Source organism: Nicotiana sylvestris, chromosome 2 (assembly GCF_000393655.2).
Source record: "Nicotiana sylvestris chromosome 2, ASM39365v2, whole genome shotgun sequence".
Lineage (NCBI taxonomy): Eukaryota > Viridiplantae > Streptophyta > Magnoliopsida > Solanales > Solanaceae > Nicotiana > Nicotiana sylvestris.
In genome coordinates this window covers 63,485,330-63,502,777 of record NC_091058.1, presented here as the reverse complement: position 1 = coordinate 63,502,777, position 17,448 = coordinate 63,485,330, and the positions used below count along the sequence as shown (strand labels likewise).

Sequence of the window (17,448 nt, the reverse complement as noted above, 5' to 3'; positions counted from 1 at the left end):
CTACGTACAACTAGCTCACTGAAACCTGGTTTGATAGGAAGTACCTGGATCTGCACAAAAAGATGTGCGAAAGCGTAGTATGAATACACCACAACGATACCCAATAAATGCCAAGCCTAACCTCGGTTGAGTAGTGACGAAGTCAAATCAGGGCCCTACTGGAAAATAATTAAAGACAGGGCAAGAAGTTTAATAATATAACAACAGTAATGAAAATGGAAAGAGTCATATAAGGAACGTATCAAAATTTAGCAACACAGAATAAGAGCAAATAATAACTCACTGAAGGGAAATCGTCAATTTAATAAATAAAGAAATTGTAGAATAACTGGAAAGTAAATGCAGCCATAAAGGAATATCAACAGGGACATTCCCGAGGTACCGCCTTGTAGTCCCAAGTCATAAATAAATTCACAATATCTCATTTCCTTATATCACCGCGGGAGCCTTCACATTTAATTTTAAAGAAAATATTTTTCCCGAAATAGCATCCCGCATTTTAGCCACCCTTATCTCACCGCATGACTTCTAGTAAGTTTCCCTACTAGCTACGCGTATCAAGCCACCCTTATCTCACCGATACTAGCCATGCATATCAAGCCACCCTTATCTCACCGCATGCGGTTCAACACTCAGACCTTATACCGCCGCATGCATATCAATATTACAATATATCACAATCTGCACCTCAAATGCGCAAATATTTTCACTTGCCAAAATAAATCAACAACAACAATATTTTCCATAATAAGGAGCTCACGGCTTAATCACAATGAGTGTAAAAATCTCAACAAATAATATTCCACAAATTTAACACCTTGACTCAATACAAATTCTAAAAATGTCAAATACTTCATATTAATAATAATTAAATTAAGAAACTCAACCTTCAAATAATGAGCACAAATAAAAGGAACAAGGTTTCAATTAAACAGGTAAGCAAATAGCAAGAAAATGTCAGACAAATTTTTAAGAATATGAAAATAAATCAATGATGATGAATATAACATGAATAAATGATATAATTAATATGCAACAGTGATCTACACAATTTAAAAGTATAACCTTCCACATTTAGTCCGTGTACACAATCGTCACCTCGTGTACGTGACTTTCAACACATTGCAATTATCACATTAATACCAATCCTAGGAAAAAGTCCCTCACGCAAGGTTAGACAAGTCACTTACCTCGACTTGCTCCAATTTAATCCACTAGTAGGCATTTTTCTCGATTTTAGACCACCTCGATTTTAGGACTTCGATTTTGGATCTGGACCTTGATTTTTAGGATCTCGATTTGGACCTCGGCCATGACATCATCATGACCTCGATTATGACATCATGAAGAAAAACCAGCAGCATCACACCAGTAAATATCAGCCATGATCCAAAGTCCAAAAATAATCCGTTAACCACCCGAAACTCACCCGAGGCCCTCGGGACCTCAACCAAATACACAAGCAAGTCCTAAAATATCATACAAACTTAGTTGAAACCTCAAATTACACCACACAACGCAAAAATCACGAATCACATCCCAATTCAAGCTTAATGAAACTAAGAACTTCCAACTTCTATATTCGATGCCAAAACCTATCAAATCAAATCGGATTGACCTCAAATTTTGCACACAAGTCATAAATGACATAACGAAGCTATGAAAATTTTCAGAACTGGATTTCGTCCCCGATATTAAAAAGTCAACCCCCTGTCAAACTTCCAAACTTAAATTTCTTATTTTCGCCATTTCAAGCCTAATTTAGCTACGGACCTCGAAATAAATATTCGGACACACTCCTTAGCCCGAAATCACCATACGGAGCTATTGGAATCATCAAAAATCCATTCCGGGGTCGTTTACACATTTTTCACTATCCGATTAATTAATTCAACTTAAGCTCTCCTCTTGGAGACTAAGTATCTCAATTCATTTCAAAACCTCACCGACCCAAACCAATTACCGCAGCAAGTTACATAAGAACTATAAAGTATGAATTTAGTAGTAAATGGGGAAACATGATTGTACTATTCAAAACAACCGGCCGAGTCGTTACACATAAGCCCCGAGGCACGGGGCATAAGCCCCATGGGTGTTTAATTTTTAATATTTTATAAAATAATATAATTACAGTAAATATTTATAAACAAGTAAAATTGCATAAAAATTAAAGAAAACTATAAATATGTGAAAAACATATATATAGATGTGCTCCATCTCCACAAAAAACCAATCAAAACAATCTATTATACGCTACTTATAAGCATAAATAACTTGAGTTGAAAAGAATAAAGTTTACTACATGGAAGAACAAAAAGGATGATTAACCTGCAATTTGAACTTTGAACTTGATGCTACGAAGGTCTCTTTGTATTTGTAAAAAAAGTGAATATTTGCTGCTTTCGGGAGATATTAGCAGACTAGCGGACAAGATAAAGAATTTGAAAAGACTATAAATTAGGGCTTCAAGCAATAAAAAAGGTCTTTACTTTTAAATTTAATACATTTCAGTTCCTTTTTAAAACGTTTGAGTAATTACGAGCCGACTTTTGAGAATTTGGGTATTATATGAAAGACTTATTCAACAAATTTTGTTTTAATTTAAAAAAGTCTCTAGGGCTTACGCCTCACTACAAAAACGTACCTCAAACGCCTGGGGCATACGTCCTAAATTGCTGGGCGTATGCCCGGGCGTAACGCCTCTTGAGACTTTCGCCACACACCATCGCCTCGGGGCATTTTTGATGCGCCTCGCCCCAGAGCTCGCCCCGAAAATGCCTTTTAAAACAATGGTCACTAGTCATGTGCATCCTTCATTGCACATTGTGTTTAGAGAAGAAATTCATCTGGTTTATCAACGTGGTTTTGCTTTTGCAGCCATAAAATTATCAACGCGGTTTTGCTTTTGCAGCCATAAAATTCATAGTTACGGACCTTAAGGTGAATTGGTTATTTGAAGAAAATGGGCTGCTATGTGTGTCACGACCCCGGTTCGCCCTCCATAAACCATCGTGACGGCACCTAGTCCTCTACGACTAGGTAAGCCTAACAAATGCAGAACATAAACGAAACTTGCGGAAGAAATAATCAAAACCCAAAATAACTGAATGAAAATAATAGTTAAAATGCCGCTCGGCATATACAACACAACATTCTCAGAATCAAGTACACTATCCCAAAATCCGAAAACTCACGGAACCACAAGCCTTTGGATATCTACAAGGTCTAACTCCAGAATATCTAATAAGGGAAAGAAATACAGAAGGGCAAATGTTTAAAAACTACAATAGAAATGGACTCCTCGGTCTGCGGACGCGGCAGATATACCTCGAAGTCATTGGAGCAGTCGCCTCGCCTCAAGGGTGATAGGACTGAGTCGCAGTACCTGGATCTGCACATGAAAAACATGCGCAAAAGGGGCATAAGTACACCACAGCAGTACTCAGTAAGTGCCAAGCCTAACCTCGGTCGGGTAGTGACGAGGAAGGTCAGGGCCCTACTGAGGTTAAATAAAGTATAAAGTTTGACACTATAGAACAGAACAATATAAATAAATACAGCAGTGAAAGTAACACAGGATATAAAAAGGGGCAACAACAAATATTACAAAGACAAGGCAAAACACAGAAAGAAATGCGACCTAGCACCAAAATAACAACCAGGGATCTCCCAGGTTACCGTCCTGTAGTCCCATATATACATATCCAATGGATCTCCCGGGATCCTGTCCCGTAGTCCAACTCATAGTGCGCAGGGATCTACCGAAATCTCGTTCCGTAGTCCATTTCATATTAAGGAAACAAATGATTCTAACCTAGCATGCTGCACAGAATTCAAGTAAGGCAAGTTGAGAAAATAAAGCAATTAAGTCACTTAGACATGCTTTCCTAAGCTAACAGTAGGCTTAATAATGCAAGTAATAAAAACAGGAAAGGAACATACTAGTGATTACTTAATGAAAACCGAATTTCCAACAATTAAGCACAAGTACACACTCATCACCTCACGTACAAGGTATTTCAATTACCAAATATACCAATCCTAAGGGAAAGGTCCCCCACACAAGGTTAGACAAGTCACTTACCTCGAGCCGGCTCAAAATCAATCTGAAACCACGCTCTTGCCACGAGTACTTGACTCCAAATATGGCCCAAATCTATTCAATTCAATTTCATAACGTAAATAACACTTCAAGTAACTGATTCTACAAATAAAATTCTAAGCTAATACGCGAAATTAGGTAAAGTAACCAAAATGCCCCTCGGGCCCACGTCTCGGAATCGGGTAAAATTTATATTTTTAGAATCCTCACACTATCCCGAGTTCATGCATACCAGAATTATCTAAATCTAAGGTCAAATTGCCAATCAAAAGTCGAATTCTAGGTCTAAAAACTTTCTTCCAACTTTTCCCCAATTTTCATCTCCAATCCGAAATTAAATGATGAATTCATGTTTGGATTAATGGGTTGCAAGCAAAAAGGAGTTAAGAATCGTTACCCAATATATATCTCTGAAAATCCCTCAAAATCTCGCTCAAATCCGAGCTCCCAAGCTTAAGTTTTCTCAAAAATGGCTGAACCCTCGATTTGAAATTTTTATATTCTGCCCAGCTTTTCCCTTAATCGTGATCGCGGAAGTCCAGACGCGATCACGAAGAACAAAGACCACGCGCCTCAAATTTACTCTATGCGAACGCGGAACCCTGTCCGCGAACGCGATACTGAGCTCCCTCAGACCTACGCGACCGCGGTTGACTCCATGCGATCGCGTAGAGAAACACATAACAACCCATTGCCGCCTTATTCCTTCTACGCGAACGCGGCCTAGCCCACGCGTTCGCGGTTCAGCATTTCCCATAGCTACGCGTTCGCATTCCTCTTCACGCGAACGCGAAGGACAAAATTCCCTCTACCTCATCTAAGCCTTCGCGATCGCGATCCTCCCACGCGATCGCGATGAAGAAAAGTCTGCAACACATACCAGCAAAAATCTGATGTTTCCCCAAGTCCAAAAATGGTCCGTTGAGCATCCGAAACACACCCGAGGCCCTCGGGACCTCAACCAAACTTGTTCCAACCTTCGGAACGCTCAAAACAACATCAAACACCTATTTTTCATCGGATTCAAGCCTAAGAATTCCAAAAACTCTAAAAATAAGCTTTCGATCAAAAGGTCTGTCCAACCTCGTCCGAATGACCTGAAATTTTGCACACACGTCACATTAAACACTACGGAGCTACTCCAACTTCCGGAATGGAATTCCGACCCTCGGATCAAAATCTCACTATCGAACCGGAAACTTCAAAAATTCAACTTTCGGCATTTCAAGCCTAAATTAGCTACGGATTTCCAAAACACAATCCGAACACGCCCCTAAGCCCGAAATCACCCAACTGAGCTAACGAAACCATCAGATTTCCATTCCGAGGCCGTCTTCACATTGTTCCGACTACGGTCAACTTTCCAACACTTGAGCTCTCATTTAGGGACTAAGTGTCCCAAAACTCTCCGAAACTCAAAACCGTACATCCCGGCAAATCAAAATAGCATAAATAAACTTGGGGAAAGCAGTTAATGGGGGATTTGGGCGTAAATTTTTAAAACGACCGGCCGGGTCGTCACAATGTGGGTCTCGTTTCTACTGTCACATACATTGCACATGGAAAGAAGCCGTTAGTTTTGTGCAATTTGTTTGGGTTTGCTCTTAACAAGACTATATGTGCTCCATTTTAGCAAAGGTGAAGGTTCAAGCTGAAATATATCGATTAAAAACTTGAAACCCTAAAAACTCAAATAAACTAGAGCAACATTCTTTCATCCAGAATGTTGCATTTCTTGGACTTATAAGACATAATTCATCAATGCATATACCTGTAACTTATTATGCAGTGGATCATTTATACCTTTAAATTTGCATCGAATAAGAGAAAGGAGAAAAGACCAAGAAAAGCAACACACCACCAAAGACATAATCATTAGAGAATGATATTAAAATTGGCATTGTTTGCCAAGTGTTTTTCACCTCTTCTTCAGAAGGTAACAAAAAATTTCGTATGAACCAGTGCTCTGGAAACAAATGAGTCAGACCAAAAGAGGTCAACTTATTACTTTAAAAAACCAATGGTTTATCCTCCTCCGCACAACAAAACATGCCTATCAGACTACAAAATAGAAAATATATGTCGGTAATTCCTTAGGCAGTAGCAGATTTCAGGTAGGCAATGAGGTCTGCACTTTCATGTGGCTTCTTCAAACCAGGGAAAACCATCTTTGTTCCAGGTATGTACTGTAGAAACAATCAACAGAATTAATTGCCAATAAGGGAAAGGCGGATTCTAATGGAAGGAAACACAAGAAAGCAGAAAACAAAAGGAACTACAACATTGATATGATATGAAATGCAATTTCCACAAGAAAAGTTATGCAATTAGGTTAGGTTAGGTTGTCCCATCAGACAACCGTGTCTCCGTGGTAATGTAAACACAAAAATCTAGCATAATGATAAACTTTAACCATACCTTCTTGGGGTTGAGCAAATAATCATACAAAGTCTTTTCTTCCCACATCACAGCCATATTCTTATTTGCAGCAGAGTAGGAGTAACCAGCATTAGTTCCACACTACCTTCCAAAAAGTCCATTCAAATTAGGTCCCGTTAAAATACATATTGTTGTAAGTTACAGCAAAACTCATAAAACAATTCCAAAAATAAGAACTCTACATGTCTTTGCACACACCTTCACCCAGAAGGGATACACCAAAGTTTAGACAATTATCATGATCCAGCATGGTTATAAAAAATAAAAAAAGAAAGGAGTCACCAAGATATGAAAAGATAATTGTAAACAGTCTCTTCTTTTTCATTTGTACTTACCTTTGCTGAAAATTAAAGAAAAAGAAGAGACTGTTGGTGACATTAGGAAATTTTGGTTGTATTGACGGAAAGTGACTAGTAAAAAAAGGTTTACAGCAGGTGTATTACATGGCTATTTTTTCTCTTCACGTTAGAATTTGGCGAAAATTCAATCTTAAGAATCCGTGTCCAACTTTGTTTTAGTCTCCTTTTCCGTTTCTCTTTTCTTTAAGGCCCTAATTGATTTTTCCTATTTGGAATGGATCACTTGGGATATTCTTCGTAAGAGAAAATGCCATCATTTCTTTTATACTTTCCAAAATAATTACTAAATCGATATGAGAAGTTGATAGTTTTAGGGAGAAAAAAAATATCATGTTGTGGTCGTAAAAGTACAGGCGCCTTTTCTCTTTTGTCATTTTTACCCCTTTCAAATAGTTGTTTTAATCTCAAAAGATTGGTGTTTAGCTTGAACAAAGCACATGCCAGAGCCGCCTATAACCAACTCAATTGTCTTTATAAAATAGAAAAAACTCTTCCAAAAATGCCTTTCAAATGGGAATACATAATATTTCGTCATCTGTATAATCAAGCATTACAAAGACTAAACAAGATGATCAGGTACTAATTTCAGCCTGCCTCTCTTTTTTTGGGAAAAATAATACAAAAAACCCCTCCTGAACCACAAAGCGGCGCTTACATTCAGCAAATACCCACTCAAGTTTCCGTGTTCTTTATACTTGCACATACAAATGCAACCAAGTCAAGAATTCTCACTGATAATCACCGCGTTCTGGTATATGCTACGGTCCTTTAGCTTAACAGGTGGCGTAAAGTAAAAGGTCATCGAGGTGATTCCAGGAAGTAAACTGATTATGCAGCAGCATCGCTACTGTCTCCTTTTGACCTTTTACTCTTTTTCTTGGTCTTTGGTTTCTTGCTTCCGACGTGTTCTTTTGATGCTTTCTTCCTTTTAACCGGCTTCCCTTCCTCCTCTTCCATCTGTAATGTTTCATCTGGATCTTGTTGCCGAGGAGGTACCTGAGCTTCTGAACAAGCATAATGACACATCTACTTGTTAGGATAGTTAGATCTTAAAGAGAAGAAAAGGCAAACAAGGAACGGAGGGGAAGGTATGTGGATCAGACGAAAAAGCTAGGTAGAAAATAGTCTTGGTAATTGGTAGAATCTATTAAACTAAGGGGGAAAAAACATGGATAAAAAGTAAAAACAATCAAAGAACTCTTAGGGCAATCAAAGAGAAAAGTAGTGCACAAAATCGACCAAAGAATTCCAAATATGCTCATAAGCCTGCTAATATGGTATGGGAGACTACCCAGAATATATAAAAATGATAACTTCATTCTGTCTCCATTTCTCCTGACAAATTCCTATACTAAATTCTAAAAGGATTTAGTGTACTGGACCGTATAAAGAAAATTATATTCCACAAGTCAGAGGGGAAACATAAGAACAAGGCAGATGGAAATCCAAGTTGAAGAAAATTCGTTGATGTCTAAAGAAAGAGAATATTTAGTACTATCTGGACACAGATACAGTCATACAAACCAAGGCATTATCACCGAAGAGCTAGGAGAAGTAGAAAGAAAGCTTATCTCTCGCAGAAAATTTTGAATCAAAAACAACACTGCTAAGATGCTGCTTCAAGAAAACCTGCATCCAAATTCCAGCTTTAAGTACTTGAGGATCTATGTCTCGTGCCGATTTAAGATAAATAAAAAATACATGTTCGTAATTCATCAGCTATGCCTAAATCCCAAAGTAGTACAGGTTTGGCTATATGAATCCTTTGTTCGTAGTTTACCTATTTCTACACTATCGATACCCTACTTTTTATCCGGGCTTCGGAAACGCTGTGCTTTGACATAGGTGGAGATTCTTTTATACCCAAATTAATCCCAATGTTATGTACCATGGACTATAACTATCATTTCATTATCTGTTGTCGCAGCCAAAGATTTTGCTTTTACAAATAGGAGTACGCAAATTCTCGCATTAGTAGTGTTTCTGCATATATGCATGCTTACGAATATTTATGGCATTCCACTCTTGATCTGACTTACAATACATGCTACATGGTGCTAATGATGGGTAGGCAGCACATGTTAAACTTGAATCTTTTTTATCAAACCAGCTAACTATTTTGTAACATGTAACAGGGAAAAAGTAGCTCTGTTAAAGCAAGATAGCATCTGACCACAAAAATTCATCACATCTAGACCCATATGATGTAAGACAAATAATTATGTCAACCAAAAAGGCAGGAAACGAAAAGATGAAAGCCAGAAAGGGTTTCTTTCTTAAGTAATAACCTCTTCTTTTAGAAACATCACCAATTATCTTTATACACAGAACATGAGACACTAGAACCATTGTTTACTAATCCAGTATGACTTGGTCAAATTGGAATGCTAAGTCAGGAAAGTTTTAACTTTAACAGTTCGAAGTCGAAGGACGATAATATATCAGGTGAAAGTGAGTGTTCAAAGACAACAATTCAATTTGCCGAAACAGACAAAGTTTTTGAGGAATTCTAAACAAAAAGCTTATCAAAAGAGCCCTGATGAATAATGGGAAGTAGATTGTCCAATAAATAAAGGACATAAAAAATTAGTGTTTCAAGAAGAAACTTTCTGCTGGTACATAAGTGAACATTTTATTGAAACAAAAGAAGCACAAAAATAGTGCAGTGAGTAACACAGGATCCTTACAAAAGTGACAGTTTCTGTCTCAAGAAATCTCACAAAAACTCAGTTCCAATCTAATCTAATGTGATAGGAATGGAACTTGTATTCTGTACATCTAGAGCCTTGACTTTTTAACTCTGACAGTCCTAAGAGCTAAACCAACCCAAAGAGACATCAAGTCAAATTTGAGTTTCAGTTCTAAAATGTTGCAATGCACTGATATGAAGAGCAAAAGGAGAGCAGTCAACAGCCACTCATTGTGTGTATGTGTGTGTTTGGGGGGTTAAGCAATAGCTCAGCCAAAATATAGCTGTCTATTGAATTGTCCACTCATTTCTTATAAAATCTGTAGCATGGACAAATAACATACCGCAGAGAGAAGTTGCCGTGACTTGACATCCCAAATGCGTAAGTAGCTGTCCAATCCTAGTCAAAAGTAACTTTGTTCACGTGAATAACTCATGAGGAACAAGAGTTGAAGAAAAACAATAGCACTTCTATAAAGAGGCATGTGTTCTACGCTTGCAGTTCTTAAACAATGTAACATACAAGGTTTCACAAGCTTCAGACTTTCTATTATGAGATTATATGTTGCATTCAGCAAATGTGGAGCCAACATGACTTTAGGACAATATCTGTGTTCCTAGGCAGTAGCTTCCATCAACAAAGTAATCATATATCCAGATCAAAACTGTTGTATATACAAGGACCATGGACAAATGCTATAACTGGGTTATAAAGAAGTTATCTGCGATTTCAAATACTCACCACATGAGGCTATAATCGGCAGCTCTGGATGCCTCACTATAGATCTTATACTTCCAGAACATTTCCCCAAGAAGGATCCCAAAAGTTTCCCTGAAACAAAAAGGATGCACTCAATTGTGAGACCCACAATATGTAAATTAAATGAGTCTAGACATCAGAATCGCGATTGAGAGAGCAAATTGTATTCCTAGACTGACGAGTTAATTATCATAAACAACAAGAATCATGTCAATGAGAAGTAAATTGAAGGAAGTTCAAGCTATTAAAACAAAAGCAGAAATAAACAGGTCGACACAGAATACCATTAAAGAACACCTTTGTCTGTGTGCAAGTGCTTTTCTGAAATTGAAGTCATAAACCATATCACAACGTTCTTATGCATTAGACAAAAAAAGTACAGTGGCCAACTTAAACATGAAACCTTATCAGTGTAGAAGAAACACAAGTTGTATTATGTTTGCCACGGAAATCCGTTGTCTTACTTTCTACAAACGATATCAATTCCGTGCCAGAACCAAATAACAGAACACACTTAGACTTGGATAACAAAAATGTGGAGAAGAACATGCACAATCATAAAATTGGCCAAGCAATATCCTCCATAATTTTGGGTAAACTGAATACTGGCTTAAGGATATCTTACCCTTTCCAATGCACTCTTCTTCAAACAATAATAAAATAGTATCTACTTATATGGCAAAGATGTATATGAAGATTATGTCTAATGACAACATAAACAATGATCACTATGCTGCGACAACCGTTTACCTGTGCGTATATCAATTTAAGCAAGATCGCCTGACCCGTTTCCTATGTATATTGTCTGTCCATCTATATCCTCAGCCACAGCTTTAATAGGGGTCTCACGAAAATCAAATGAAATAACAGGCCTTCTTTGAGCAGCAATATCATAAAGACGCACCTATAAATTACCCAGTCCGTACAGTATATATCAGCACCAAAAACATTTAATGGGTAAATCAGCAACAAATTTACAGATATGAAAATGAACAAGCTTAGAATACAACTTTTAGAGCATCTATGTCCAATTACACGCTGCAGGTTTAACAGTAAGCAGAATGGGTGTATATGTGGATCTGATCTGGATCAACTTTAGTGTATTTAATAGGCTGAAAGCAATCTATGCTATTTAAACCAAAAACCAATTACAATAAAACAAGAGGCTTCTCTCCATTAAAACTTCGAGAAGCACCAACAACAGATTAACTGCTGTTTCTCCACAGTGAAAGGAACAGAAGAGCATACTGGTAAAAAGATGGTACTGCATTGCGGAATCTGAAGAAAACCAGTCCCGGTATATCTCTGAAATCAGAGAACTCCTAGGGGATACTGAAGCAGGATTTGTGAGGTGAGGATGTGTGGCTGAAATGCATGACTAGCTGAGCTCTTTTATTTTGGCAGATTCACAGAGCAATTAGTCTAGATCCACTTATGGAGACTTCCTTCCAGTTGATATAGATTTCAATAGACTAGTATAGGCTATGATTAGGGTCTCAGTAGTTAATAATATAATAGAGGGTGGTGGTTGGAATCGGGTAATGAAGCAGTACAATAGTTGGCTGCTTTGTTGGGGGGGTTGGGGGGGGGGGTGTTGAGAATGAAAAAAAGTAGCAGCATTCTAGGAAGAAGACAAAGGAAGGATAGAAAATGGTTTAGACGGACTGCTAAGCTAGTCAAATCCATTTCAGCACTGATGTTGACCAGCCTAAAATATATAGCATGTTGGAGAATCACCGACTTTTTTTTATGACCAACATATCCGTTTGAGGCCGACCCTTAGGACCAACCGCACCCTTCAAAACTCAGGGATAATGGGCCCGCTCGTCTACCCTTCTCCACTTAAATACTAGGCTTGGTTTGTATGACGCAGAACTCAAACCTAAGTCCCTCAACCTTTGCCCCTTGACTAAGCCCTATGAGCGGAAATCACCGACTTTTGAGAACCAAAAAGTTATAAACACGTCCAAGACTAGAATCAGCCCACCCATTTGGCGCCCTAGTCGGATTATTTCTGGGACCTAACTCTCCCTCTCCCCTTTCCATTACCTCACTCCCCTACCCACTCCAAGAAGGAAGTGGCCCAAAAGGTTGTCTTTTGGCAGCCTCACAAATGCCTGTGAATGCCTAGATGTGTTAGTCAAACGACGGCTATATGATAAACCACATGAAGTCCTTCCTGGCAAGACGGCTTATGAAGCTGTTGCATCAAAATTTCCTTCATGATACAAATGAAAAGCCAACACTTAATGGAGCTAACGAGAAAAATTTGACAAGGAAAAAAAAGTACCTGGTGACTATTAGTGCCTGCAACAAATTTGCGGTGGTCATCTTTGCACAAGAAAGTTGCAGATGTAAACCAAGTTGGGGTGAATATGTCAAGGCTGTTTTTTGGTGGCTAGAACAAGAAAACAACACGTCAAATTCATGAAGTACATCAAAAAGCCAGTCAATTGTTTGTTACACCCACAAATTCTAAAGAGAAAGATGGTGAAACTCACAGATTTCGCAGTCCAAACTTTAGTGCATTGGTTTAGATCCCACATATTAACCTCAACACCCTTCCTGATATATCAAAGAAGAGGTCATTAACTAACACGCTATTTCCATCATCAATGTTATCTTCCAAAACCCTATATTCACGATTACCCACCCACCAAACAATGCATAGTTTTCATCTGCATCTACCTTAGAGCACAAAATACTGCCTGAACCACAAACATTCCATGTTGTTTGAGTACCTTCACTACCAGAATCTTCAAGACTTTGACATTTTAACACACTTCATGCTTGCTTGTCCTTTTCTTGTGCATGTAAGCAGGGCACATGACCTATAAATGTATAAGAAATTATATAAATATAAAATCAAGAAGAAAAACTTTCAGAAACAAGCCTGATTTGCTCTGAGTGAGATTCCTCAAAAATGATGCCATATGTCTGAGGCAATCTTAATCTTCAATCCACATGCAGACCAACACAGAGCAAGCAAACCACTTGCAATGCTAGTTACTTACCAGTAGTTAATAACTCATTTCAAACACTATAAAAAAAAGGGCTGCCCGGTGCACTAAGCTCCTGCTATGTGCGGGGTCCGGGGAAGGGCCGGACCACAAAGGTCTATCGTACACAACCTTAGCCTACATTTCTGCAAGAGGCTGTTTCCACGGCTCGAACACGTGACCTCCTTATCACATGGCAACAACTTTACCAATTACGCCTCCCCTTCATTTCAAAACTACATTGTTTGAAATTTTAATCACCATCCTAGACGATGTTGACTCTGGATATTATGGAATATGAAATGATACTCTAGTGACCATCAATTTTTCCGATCTTCACCTATTGGGTACAGGCCAGAAGTTTATAATTACATTTGTATAGGGAGAGGCTGCGCAGTTCATGGATAGCAAATGGGATAACATGCGATTAACTCTTATCCCATGTTGAGTTCAAGTTTGGCCTTCATATCATGTGGAACACCAAAAAATACACATTTAGTTCATGTTTTCCACGTGGTTAACAGACAAGGGTCTTGCTAACACAAGCTAACATAGAAGTAGAAATAGCATTGTTCTAGATTAAGCCAAGAATAACATGTTGCATATTACTCTTATCTCTCTGCCTCATATTTACAATAGATTTTTTTTTACAAAGGTGGTGTTCAAGCTAACATGTGCGCACCTTGACTATTCCACCAAGTACCAGGTACTAGCTACCTCCAACCAACATATGTACCGGGTAACTCTACTCACCAAGGGTTAGGGAGATAGGAAAAAATCACCCAATACTTTTTGTCTTTGCCAGGATTTGAGCCTGGCCTCGAAGGTCGGCACGCACTTTATTTATAGCAAATAAAATTTACAACTTAAAGAGAATGACAAAGGTATATTCCTCATTAGTCATTAGGATATGCGGAAAACATAACCCAACATCATTCCATCCGCACGCCAAACAACTCCACGAATATCTTTTGTCAATTCACGTGTCAATTACACATTCGATCAGAAGGTAATCTTCTTTCCACACAAATTAAGTGCAGGAGAAACACATATTTAAATTTGGATTGCTAAAGAGAAGGACCAAGCTATTGAGCAATATGTTCTGTATCCAAGTCTGAGAATGCGTTTACTACTACAAGTTGCTTACTCCATGAGCTAACCTGGGTGATCAAATATTTCATACTTGTACTCTCTAAAGCGGGCCTAAGACAATACCTTGATGATGAGTCCAATCTCTCTTTTCCAAATAGATGTAAGCCAACTATAGAATTATCTTCAGATCCTGTTTCATTTTGACTTTCCATTTGAAATGGAGGCACGAACATCTCCATTGACAGGACTAAGCGCGTCAATCTGTACAGTATAAATGTAATAAAGGATGCACAAATAAGGCTCAATACTCTAGAAAACTTGACAATTTCATATTATCTCGATTTTGATCAAAGATAAAGCCTTACCGAGCCATTTTTCCTTGCTACACCTAGTAGCTGCATAAAAATGGAAAGAGAACAACAAAGGTCAAATATCTATTGTCAAAGTACGTTTTTTTGGAAGTAGATAACACTCAAAGACTACATCACAGGCAATTGAAGATAAATATCCAATATTCTCCAAATTAGTTCTAACTTCTAAGTAATACCTTTATTGTATCTACACTGATTAGAAATTAAAAGAAATCTTTTATGGCATCCTTGCACAATTTGACCTCCAAAACAAGATGATTCTACTTATCCAAAAAATTAAACAAGATGATTCATTGCATGATGCCAGTATGAAGTAATTATACGCCTCAAGGGGCGTTTAACTTGCATAACCAAAATACATGTTTACATAAAGCACATAACCTGATATTCGGCCGAGCTGTCACTTGAAATTACTCAAGTCTCTAACTTGGTTGAACCAGGTAAAGAATGAAATTATTTCTACTTCTTTTCTACCCTCAAAAAAAATTCTTTTTTTTTTTTTTGAGTTACTGACATGAATTATTATCTGTTAACTAGTCACTGAGACCAGAGGTCCAAAGTTGCAAATTAAAAGAAAGAAGCCATCCAAAAGCTATTATTGCTGGTTATTACTCCATTCGTGGGTGGACTTTTGGTTTTTGAAGGAATTGCAATGATTGGCATTTGGATTGGGTATGCTTATTGCTACAAGAGATAGGAACCCTGTCCATTTGTCCTAAATAAAAGAGTGTGTCTTCTGGATGGGTACAAAAGAAGAGTTTTTTCCGTTAAATCATGCTACTCCATTTCTCATGACACCCTACCACAGCCACAACTTGGCCTTGGAAACAAATTCACAGAAGTTCTGGACCATACAAGATCCAAAGCTTCATTTGGTTGGTGGGAAGAAATGCTTGCCGCACTTAGTGCTACGTACAGAGAAAGGGAATTGGTCAGGTAAAGAACTTATTTTTGCATTCTAGGATCACTGCCCAGCTGCTGGACATGCTTCTCACTCTTCTGGGACACAAATGGGCTACGCCTAGAACTCTTTTGGAACTTCTACGGTGGTAGATTATCAGAAGACTGATAGGTACTCACACAAGATTATTGTAGGCCATCCCGGCAGCTATTTGGTGGACTATCTGGCAAGAGAGGAATGCCAGAATTTTAGAAGACAAACAAGAAAATATACTTAGTCTTAAGTTCATTTGCATACTTTGGCTATCTTCTTGGACAACATGGCAAATGCAAATGTTATTCATTTTTAACTCCTTATATACTCTGTTATAACTAACAGAAGCTTGTAATTGGTTAATATTCCAGCATAGCCTTGTTGCTGGTCATTCGTGTATAAAATACTTGTCAAACAAGAATGAATCCATCCATATAAGCTAATAAAAGAAAATACCGTACGGCCTAACTTTTTTCCTATTATCGGAGTAGCTTCTAGACTTCTGACGTTCCACAATCAAACCATTTTCTTTTACCCTTTTGTGAATTCAGATTAAGAACTGATATAGGACTAAATGCACAACTCCAAACATCACACGTGATTCTTCAATCAGCTGCTATACTATAACCTCACCCACAAAACCAACTCTCAATCACGAAAAGTATCCACCCAACTGGCTAACCCTTCAACCTATACCTTCGATCGTGCAAGTAGAAAACACAGAAACACACTGCATACACAAAACATTGATAAACAATGGAGAAAAAAGAACACACACTGAATCAAAAGTTAGCACAGAGGTACAACAGTATAGCACATAAATAATGTAGCAAAGTACATAGAGACAACTTACAGGGTCAAATTCACGGTCAACAATTGACGTGGCAAGCACACACCTGGAAGCATCAGGCTCCCCCCATCTCTCCACCACCTTAGGAGCTTCCTTTTGCTCACCCTTACCTTCAATAACTACACCCAAAAAAGATACGTAAGAAAATAACTACTTATTGGCACCACTAATTCTAAGCTAAAGAGGGTCAGTTTTAATTCAAACAAAATAGATAAAAATCCATTTTTCTAGGGAAAAAAAGAGAGTCAAGACTATCTAGTTAAAGGGCAAAAAAGGATTCAAACTATATCGAAAGATAGAAATTTAAAGCTGAAATGGGTTTACCTTTGATTAATCCAAGAATGTCAAAAGTTAAAGCTCTAAGAGGAGGGCAACCAGGGCACTCCAAAGTGGTAGTACGGGGCATATTTTTCTTCTGTGTTTGTTACTATTCAGTGTGGATTTTATTTGAAAAAACCGCACGAATTTAGCAGAAAATAAGAGGCGGCAAAGACACAAGAAGGGAAGAAGAGGAAGAGAGTTGCACAATCAAGATCTATATTGGGCTTTAGCTATTTTGGACGTGCAACAATGACTAGGGGTGGCTCAACTGTATGGGCCGATTTCTTTTTTTTTCCTTTATGTGAAGGTTCGGTCAAAACTTGTCATGCCATATTTCTTTCTTTTTTTCTTTCTTTTCTTTAAAACAGTAGCGTGACCTCGCCCGTACTCACTAATGCGGGGAATACCAGCTACTTTTGTGTGAGGGATGAATTCGAACTTTGAACGTTACGGATTTGAGTGAAATTCAAAAATAGTGAAACTTACGAGTGTTAATTGAAAAATAATTATAATTTTAAAAGTAATTGAAATT

The 17,448-nt window shown here is 38.0% G+C and overlaps 1 long non-coding RNA gene and 1 pseudogene across 3 annotated transcripts; both read right to left on the bottom strand.

The window, feature by feature from the left end:
• Window positions 1-5,967: 5,967 nt before the first annotated feature.
• LOC104210162 (uncharacterized) lies at window positions 5,968-6,901 on the bottom strand. Of its 3 annotated transcripts, none has more exons than XR_011405008.1 (3): window positions 6,740-6,901; window positions 6,521-6,626; window positions 5,968-6,288 (listed from the first exon to the last, which is right to left on the bottom strand). It is a non-coding gene; the product is annotated as an uncharacterized lncRNA (long non-coding RNA). The 3 variants fall into 3 exon arrangements; XR_011405007.1 differs by having other exon boundaries at window positions 6,521-6,622; window positions 6,740-6,900; XR_011405006.1 differs by lacking the exon at window positions 6,740-6,901 and having other exon boundaries at window positions 6,521-6,721.
• Window positions 6,902-7,353: 452 nt separating this feature from the next.
• Window positions 7,354-17,001, bottom strand: LOC104210161 (uncharacterized; annotated as a pseudogene).
• Window positions 17,002-17,448: the final 447 nt, after the last annotated feature.